Genomic DNA, 10082 nt, shown 5'->3' with positions numbered 1-10082 from the left:
CTTACTCCAACCATTAAAAAGGATGTCTGTTCTGTTATGAAGAAAAATTTGTTCTATTAAAAGGTCTTGAAACATTTCAACAAGAGTATCTGTCTGTCACAATCAAGAGGCATAGGGTCCTTAAGGGAGGCTATAAATCCCATTTCCCAGCCTATTGTTTCCCGATTTTCCAAATCTTATTCCCACTTCTATTAATGTCTCTTTCAAGTTTTTGATTCCCAGTTCAGTAAATCAAATCTTATTATCCCAGTGAAAATTTGCCAACATCCCATATCCTTTTAAGCACTTCAAATCCCTGGTTATAATGACCAATACCTGATTCCCTCTATAGTGCGCGCCTGCAGGGAATCACGGTAGTTGTATCCATCAAGCCATGCGCGAGACTCAGCAACGATGCACGTTGCTGAGTCTCGCGCATGACTTGATGGATACAACTACCGTGATTCCCTGCAGGCGCGCACTATAGAGGGAATCGAGTATTCACAACGATTTCAACAAAGTCCACATTTTTTAAAGGGTTGCTTGCGTAGTCTGAATAAGAGTCACTTAATCATGCTGACTTTACAAATTCAAGGAGAAAATTGTGCACTTATTTTTCTCAAAAGGTGATTGTTGATTTATAACTTACACGGCCCATGATAGTAACAGCACCTTGCGTAGAATTACTAATTGTAATTGAGGGGATACGCAGTGGAACAAGTGAAATTCTGAGTGGATAGGCAGTTGAACAAGTAAAATTCTGAGTGGATACGCAGTGGAACAAGGTAAATTCTGAGTGGATTCGCAGTGGAACAAGTGAAATTCTGAGTGGATACGCAATGGAACAAGTGAAATTCTGAGTGGATACGCAATGGAACAAGTGAAATTCTGAGTGGATACGCAGTGGAACAAGTGAAATTCTGAGTGGATACGCAGTGGAACAAGTAAAATTCTTAGTGGATAAGCAGTGCAACAAGTGAAATTTTGGGTGGATACGCAGTGGAACAAGTGAAATTCTGAGTGGATACGCAGTGGAACAAGTAAAATTCTGAGTGGATACGCAGTGGAACAAGGTAAATTCTGAGTGGATTCGCAGTGGAACAAGGTAAATTCTGAGTGGATTCGCAGTGGAACAAGTGAAATTCTGAGTGGATACGCAGTGGAACAAGTGAAATTCTGAGTGGATACGCAGTGGAAATAGGTAAATTCTTAGTGGATACGCAGTGGAACAAGTGAAATTCTGAGTGGATACGCAGTGGAACAAGTGAAATTCTGAGTGGATACGCAGTGGAACAAGTAAAATTCTTAGTGGATAAGCAGTGCAACAAGTGAAATTTTGGGTGGATACGCAGTGGAACAAGTGAAATTCTGAGTGGATACGCAGTGGAACCAGTGAAATTCTGAGTGGATACGCAGTGGAACAAGTAAAATTCTTGTGGATAAGCAGTGCAACAAGTGAAATTCTGGGTGGATACGCAGTGGAACAAGTGAAATTCTGAGTGGATACGCAGTGGAACCAGTGAAATTCTGAGTGGATACGCAGTGGAACAAGTAAAATTCTTAGTGGATAAGCAGTGCAACAAGTGAAATTCTGGGTGGATACGCAGTGGAACAAGTGAAATTCAGAGTGGATACGCAGTGGAAAAAGTGAAATTCTGAGTGGATACGCAGTGGAACAAGTAACATTCTGAGTGGATACGCAGTGGAACAAGTAAAATTCTGAGTGGATACGCAGTGGAACCAGTGAAATTCGGAGTGCATACGCAGTGGAACAAGTGAAATTCTGAGTGGATACGCAGTGGAACAAGGTAAGTTCTGAGTGGATACGCAGTGGAACAAGGTAAATTCTGAGTGGATACGCGGTGGAACAAGTGAAATGCTGAGTGGATACGCAGTGGAACAAGTGAAATTCAAAGTGGATACGCAGTGGAACAAGTAAAATTCTGAGTGGATACGCAGTGTAACAAGTGAAATTCTGAGTGGATAGGTAGTCGTACAAGTAACATTCTGAGTGGATACGCAGTGGGACAAGTGAGATTCTGTGTGGATACGCAGTGGAACGAGTGAACTTCTGAGTGGATACGCAGTGGAACAAGTGAAATTTTGAGTGGATACGCAGTGGAACAAGGTAAATTCTGAGTGGATACGCAGTGGAACAAGTGAAATTTTAAGTGGATAATCAGTGGAACAAGTAAAATTCTGAGTGGATACGCAGTGGAACAAGTGAAATTTTAAGTGGATACGCAGTGGAATAAGTGAAATTCTGAGTGGATACGGAGTGAAAAAAGTGAAATCCTGAGTGGATACGTAGTGGCACAAGTGAAATTCTGAGTGGATACGCAGTTGAACAAGTGAGATTCTGAGTGGATACGCAGTGGAACAAGTGAGATTCTGAGTGGATACGCAGTCGTGTAACAAGTGAAATCCTGACTGGATACGCAGTGGAACAAGTGAAATTTTGAGTGGATACGCAGTGGAACAAGTGAAATCCTGAGTGGATACGCAGTGGAACAAGTGAAATTTTAAGTGGATAAGCAGTGGAACAAGTAAAATTCTGAGTGGATACGCAGTGGAACAAGTGAAATTTTAAGTGGATACGCAGTGGAATAAGTGAAATTCTGAGTGGATACGGAGTGAAAAAAGTGAAATCCTGAGTGGATACGTAGTGGCACAAGTGAAATTCTGAGTGGATACGCAGTTGAACAAGTGAGATTCTGAGTGGATACGCAGTGGAAAAAGTGAAATCCCGAGTGGATACGCAGTGGAACAAGTGAAATTCGGAGTGGATACGCAGTGGAACAAGAGAAATCCTGAGTGGATGCGCAGTGGAACAAGTGAAATCTTGAGTGGATACGCAGTGGAACAAGTGAAATTCTGAGTGGATACGCAGTGGAAAAAGTGAAATCCTGAATGGATACGCAGTGGAACATGTGAGATTCTGAGTGGATTCGTAGTGGAACAAGAGAAATCCTGAGTGGATACGCAGTGGAACAAGTGAAATCCTGAGTGGATACGCAGTGGAAAAAGAGAAATCCTGAGTGGATACGCAGTGGAACAAGAGAAATCCTGAGTGGATACGCAGTGAAACAAGTGAAATCCTGAGTGGATACGCAGTGGAACAAGTGAAATTCTGAGTGGATACGCAGTGGAAAAAGTGAAATTCTGTGTGGATACGCAGTGGAACAAGTAAAATCCTGAGTGGATACGCAGTGGAACAAGTAAAATTCTGAGTGGATACGCAGTGGAACAAGTGAAATTCAAAGTGGATACGCAGTGGAACAAGTAAAATTCTGAGTGGATACGCAGTGGAACAAGTGAAATTCTGAGTGGATACGCAGTGGAACAAGTGAAATTCAAAGTGGATACGCAGTGGAACAAGTGAAATTCTGAGTGGATACGCAGTGGGACAAGTGAAATTTTGGGTGGATACGCAGTGCAACAAGTAAAATTCTGAGTGGATACGCAGTGAAAAAAGTGAAATCCTGAGTGGATACGCAGTGGGACATGTGAAATTTTGAGTGGATACGCAGTGAAAAAAGTGAAATCCTGAGTGGATACGCAGTGGGACAAGTGAAATTTTGAGTGGATACGCAGTGCAACAAGTAATATTCGGAGTGGATACGCAGTGGAACAAGTGAAATTCTGAGTGGATACGCAGTGCAACAAGTAAAACTCTGAGTGGATACGCAGTGGAACAAGGTAAAGTCTGAGTGGATACGCAGTGGAACAAGTAAAATTCTGAGTGGATACGCAGTGGAACAAGTGAGATTCTGAGTGGATACGCAGTGGAACAAGTAAAATTCTGAGTGGAAAGGCAGTGGAACAATTGAAATTCTGAGTGGATACGCAGTGTAACAAGTGAAATTCTGAGTTGATACGCAGTGGAACAAGTGTAATTCTGAGTGGATACGCAGTGGAACAATTGAAATTCAGAGTGCATACGCAGTGAAACAAGTGAGATTCTGAGTGGATACGCAGTGGAACAAGTGAAATTCTGAGTGGATACGCAGTAGAACAAGGTAAATCCTGAGTGGATACGCAGTGGAACAAGTGAAATCCTGAGTGGATACGCAGTGGAAAAAGAGAAATCCTGAGTGGATACGCAGTGGAACAAGAGAAATCCTGAGTGGATACGCAGTGAAACAAGTGAAATCCTGAGTGGATACGCAGTGGAACGAGTGAAATTCTGAGTGGATACGCAGTGGAAAAAGTGAAATTCTGTGTGGATACGCAGTGGAACAAGTAAAATCCTGAGTGGATACGCAGTGGAACAAGTAAAATTCTGAGTGGATACGCAGTGGAACAAGTGAAATTCAAAGTGGATACGCAGTGGAACAAGTGAAATTCTGAGTGGATACGCAGTGGAACAAGTGAAATTCTGAGTGGATACGCAGTGGAACAAGTGAAATTCAAAGTGGATACGCAGTGGAACAAGTGAAATTCTGAGTGGATACGCAGTGGGACAAGTGAAATTTTGGGTGGATACGCAGTGCAACAAGTAAAATTCTGAGTGGATACGCAGTGAAAAAAGTGAAATCCTGAGTGGATACGCAGTGGGACATGTGAAATTTTGAGTGGATACGCAGTGAAAAAAGTGAAATCCTGAGTGGATACGCAGTGGGACAAGTGAAATTCTGAGTGGATAGGTAGTCGTACAAGTAACATTCTGAGTGGATACGCAGTGGGACAAGTGAGATTCTGTGTGGATACGCAGTGGAACGAGTGAAATTTTGAGTGGATACGCAGTGCAACAAGTAATATTCGGAGTGGATACGCAGTGGAACAAGTGAAATTCTGAGTGGATACGCAGTGCAACAAGTAAAACTCTGAGTGGATACGCAGTGGAACAAGGTAAATTCTGAGTGGATACGCAGTGGAACAAGTAAAATTCTGAGTGGATACGCAGTGGAACAAGTGAGATTCTGAGTGGATACGCAGTGGAACAAGTAAAATTCTGAGTGGAAAGGCAGTGGAACAATTGAAATTCTGAGTGGATACGCAGTGTAACAAGTGAAATTCTGAGTTGATACGCAGTGGAACAAGTGTAATTCTGAGTGGATACGCAGTGGAACAATTGAAATTCAGAGTGCATACGCAGTGAAACAAGTGAGATTCTGAGTGGATACGCAGTTGAACAAGTAAAATTCTTAGTGGATACACAGTGTAACAAGTGAAATTCTGAGTGGATACGCAGTGGAACAAGTGAGATTCTGAGTGGATACGCAGTGGAACAAGTGAAATTCTGAGTGGATACGCAGTGTAACAAGTGAAATTCTGAGTGGATACGCAGTGGAACAAGTGAGATTCTGAGTGGATACGCAGTGGAACAAGTAAAATTCTGAGTGGATACGCAGTAGAACAAGTAAAACTCTGAGTGGATACGCAGTTGAACAAGTGAAATTCTGAGTGGATACGCAGTGGAACAAGTGAAATTCTGAGTGGATACGCAGTGGAACAATTGAAATTCTGAGTGGATACGCAGTGGAACAAGTGAAATTCTGAGTGGATACGCAGTAGAACAAGTGAAATTCTGAGTGGATACGCAGTAGAACAAGGTAAATTCTTAGTGGATACGCATTGGAACAAGTGAAATTCTGAGTGGATACGCAGTGGAACAAGTGAAATTCTGAGTGGATACGCAGTGGAACAAGTGAAATTCTGAGTGGATACGCAGTAGAACAAGGTAAATTCTGAGTGGATACGCAGTGGAACAAGGTAAATTCTGAGTGGATACGCAGTGGAACAAGTGAAATTCTGAGTGGATACGCAGTGGAACAAGTGAACTTCTGAGTGGATACGCAGTGGAACAAGTGAAATTCTGAGTGGACACGCAGTGGAACAAGTGAAATTCTGAGTGGATACGCAGTAGAACAAGGTAAATTCTGAGTGGATACGCAGTGGAGCAAGTGAAATTCTGAGTGGATACGCATTGGAACAAGGTAAATTCTGAGTGGATACGCAGTGGAACAAGTGAAATTCTGAGTGGATACGCAGTAGAATAAGGTAAATTCTGAGTGGATACGCAGTGGAACAAGTGAAATTCTGAGTGGATACGCAGTGGAACAAGTAAAACTCTGAGTGGATACGCAGTGGAACAAGGTAAATTCTGAGTGGATACGCAGTGGAACAAGTAAAATTCTGAGTGGATACGCAGTGGAACAAGTGAGATTCTGAGTGGATACGCAGTGGAACAAGTAAAATTCTGAGTGGAAAGGCAGTGGAGCAATTGAAATTCTGAGTGGATACGCAGTGGAACAAGTAAAATTCTGAGTGAAAAGGCAGTGTAACAAGTGAAATTCTGAGTTGATACGCAGTGGAACAAGTGTAATTCTGAGTGGATATGCAGTGGAACAATTGAAATTCAGAGTGCATACACAGTGTAACAAGTGAGATTCTGAGTGGATACGCAGTTGAACAAGTAAAATTCTGAGTGGATACGCAGTGGAACAAGTGAAATTTTGAGTGGATACGCAGTGGAACAAGTAAAATTCTGAGTGGATACGCAGTGTAACAAGTGAAATTCTGAGTGGATAGGCAGTCGTACAAGTAAAATTCTGAGTGGATACGCAGTGGGACAAGTGAGATTCTGAGTGGATACGCAGTGGAACAAGTGAACTTCTGAGTGGATACGCAGTGGAACAAGTAAAATTCTGAGTGGATACGCAGTGGAACAAGTGAGATTCTGAGTGGATACGCAGTGGAACAAGTAAAATTCTGAGTGGAAAGGCAGTGGAACAATTGAAATTCTGAGTGGATACGCAGTGGAACAAGTAAAATTCTGAGTGAAAAGGCAGTGTAACAAGTGAAATTCTGAGTTGATACGCAGTGGAACAAGTGTAATTCTGAGTGGATACGCAGTGGAACAATTGAAATTCAGAGTGCATACACAGTGTAACAAGTGAGATTCTGAGTCAGTGGATACGCAGTTGAACAAGTAAAATTCTGAGTGGATACGCAGTGGAACAAGTGAAATTTTGAGTGGATACGCAGTGGAACAAGTAAAATTCTGAGTGGATACGCAGTGTAACAAGTGAAATTCTGAGTGGATAGGCAGTCGTACAAGTAAAATTCTGAGTGGATACGCAGTGGGACAAGTGAGATTCTGTGTGGATACGCAGTGGAACAAGGTAAATTCTGTGTGGATACGCAGTGGAACAAGTGTAATTCTGAGTGGATACCCCATTTGTTCCCGGTGCATTTGCCCTTTTGTTCCCTTTGTTATCCCTTCACGTCTCTAGCCTGTGATACCTGTACCTTTTATGTGATTTGCATAACCTGCGTGTTCACGCATGCTTCCCAGTGTACAGTTGAATCCCGATAACTCGAACTGGCTTCCGCTAACTTGAACCTTTTTATATTCTCCTTCAGGTCATTTTCTTACTAATTTTACCCTCGATAACTCGAACTCCCAATAATTCGAACCTTTTTTGATTTCCCATGAATGTTCGAGTTATCGGAACATGTTTCTTCTACGTTCTCCCATGCCTTTCTCCCTTTATAATTTCCCTGTGAATCCCCTACGTTTCCCTCTGCAATCCCCTCTGTTTCCTGCGCGCTCCGTCTTGGCTTCGCGTTGTCCTTCCTCCCGCGATTCCCGTGCGTTATCCGTAGCTAAAACCGACAATTATAGGTATTGAAACTTTGAAGATGAAGTTTTCAACATGACACGAGCGTGGGACAAAGAAAAAATCTGAGTCCCCGACGGGAATCGAACCCATGACCTCCCAGATACCAGTAGCGCGCTCTAACCAACTGAGCTACGAGAGACTCGTGGTGAGCTGGGCCATTTACTAGGTTGATATGTGACACGCGTCCTGCATACTGCTAGGATCAGCAATGTCGAAATTATCAAGTTTGTAGTAAATAATGAAGATGGTAAATTTTTATTTACAGTATTGAAATTTCTAACACAAAACTGACTTGCACGAATAACATTCTCCTTTTTTGTCTCGTGTCGTCATGACAACGTCGTCATGACGACACGAGATAATTGTACAGGGGGATATTTTCCCGCCATGTCAATATTTTTCCCGCCATGTCAACATTTGCTTTGTGAGGCCGCGGAATTTTCCCGCCATGTTAACATTTGTTTTGTGATCGGATGCCGCCGGAATTTCATATCAAAGAATAATTGTTTCTTTACAAAGGTCGCAACTAAAGCGCTGGTTTATCAAACAGTAAGTTAGGAGTATTTATTGTAAAGGGCTTATTATGTAAAAATACAGGCACGCTAAAAAGAGATGACGTTTTTTTCTGAACTTGCAGCAAACGAGCAAATTTTAAGTGGTCTAACAGGCAATAAAAATGGAACAGAAATAAGGCCTCTTTTAGCTGACAACAGTGCCTATCCGCTAACGAACTGGCTAGTGAAACCCTACCCGGACAGAGGACGCCTGACTCAGGAGCAGCGAAAGTTTAAAACCTAAAGTTCGGTGCGCTACGATCTGTAGTGGAACGAGCATTTGGCATGTTGAAAGTTCGTTGGAGAATTGCGTTGAAAAAGGTTGAACAAAAAACGAGCATGATTAAAAAGACTATGATTGCTACGTGACTTTTGCACAACTTTGTATTGAAAGGGGTGACCTGTGTGGCATGAATAACAACAATTTAATAACAGAAGATAAACGATTAGATAAAGACAATTATTTTGATGCCAAATCTTTAAAAATGTCAACTGTGGCGTTTGTTTGTTCAAATCTAGCGTTGTGCTGTTCCATACTTTTTCCCACATTTCAATAAAAGAACTCTGCCAGTCTGGAGTCGTACTTTTTTGCCTTTCTTTTTTCAGGCGGTTCTGATTCATCGAGAGAAACATTTACACTTTCGATTTGCAAAGCCTCGTTTACACTCGGCTCTGAGGTAAAGGTAGAACTCAATGTATGACCGAAAGAGGGAAATTATATTTGATGAGTTTTCTTAGGATTAAAGAGCAGAAGTGTCAATCTAAAGCGCAAAACATACATTGCTTTTTTATTTTCTTGACCCGAAGATTGACCTGAGTCAAGAGGCACTACATGTAGCTTCATATATCCTGCTGTGAATTCCACGCTACAATGGACACAACAGACGACAACAACAGCCTTTTCAGTGCATGAATGAAGCTCTTAAGAGGAATACACGTAGATGTGACGCATTTTTTTCTTTAAATTAGCTGTACGCTTTTCAATTTTGGATATATTTGAACTGCAGCCAGCAGTTATCAAGAAAAATACAGACAAGTTTTACGTTCTTAAAATAACATTCTAACCTTTGCCGACAAGATTGTACTGAAAATCAATGAAATTAATTGTAACTCAAGCAGAAAACGCGTAGAAGAAGAATGAAATACACCAGGTTATTACAAACGCATAATACAATGTACTAACCGAAAGAGAGAAATTATATTGATGAGTTTTAGAACGGATCTGAAAAGCAGAAGTGTCTAATAATCAACAAGATGTCATTAGATGGACCTGCCTGTAAATTTTTCGTTGTCGTTGTTGTGCATATAACGCTAGTATACCGCAACTTAAATTGAGCGAGAAAAGCAGTTTTTAACATGAAGCTCTAAAATCTCTTTGGAGTGTCTTGTCTTGTGGTCGCTTGTAAAGTTTTAATTTGTGCAATTGTGAGATGTATCAGAATAACAGCTTCACGTTGCCAATTTAAAGAATAGCGTGCTTTCATTTGATATCTATTATTTTATCTTGAGAGTTTTGGAAAGTAGTTGAAAATCATTTCTGTTTACCAAGCGTAGGAAAATGGTGGATGTTTCAACAGGATATTTACTGTAACAACTGTATTTATAGAGATTACAGTCGTGGAATATAGCAGATATAGCTTTTATATCAACGTAACTAGCTAGTATCTAATGGTAAAAATGTTGCTGAAAGAGAGGACGATGTAAATATCAGTTGTTCGATCGGTAAGCATTGTTCTTATCTTTGTGCAGACAACTTTTTTTAAATTTAGCCGCGGCAACAGATTGTATCGGGGTTAAAAAGGGATTGTAATCTAAGCAATTAGTTGGTCGGGATTGAATGTCAAAGTTAATCTTGCACACATAACACATGTCGTTTGAACAAAAGGTTTGAATCGTTTGAATCGTTAGTCGATTGAATACC

This window comes from Oculina patagonica, chromosome 13 (genome assembly GCF_052425735.1).
Source record: "Oculina patagonica isolate OP01 chromosome 13, crgOcupat, whole genome shotgun sequence".
NCBI classification, from domain to species: domain Eukaryota; kingdom Metazoa; phylum Cnidaria; class Anthozoa; order Scleractinia; family Oculinidae; genus Oculina; species Oculina patagonica.
This window is presented reverse-complemented; position numbering follows the sequence as displayed.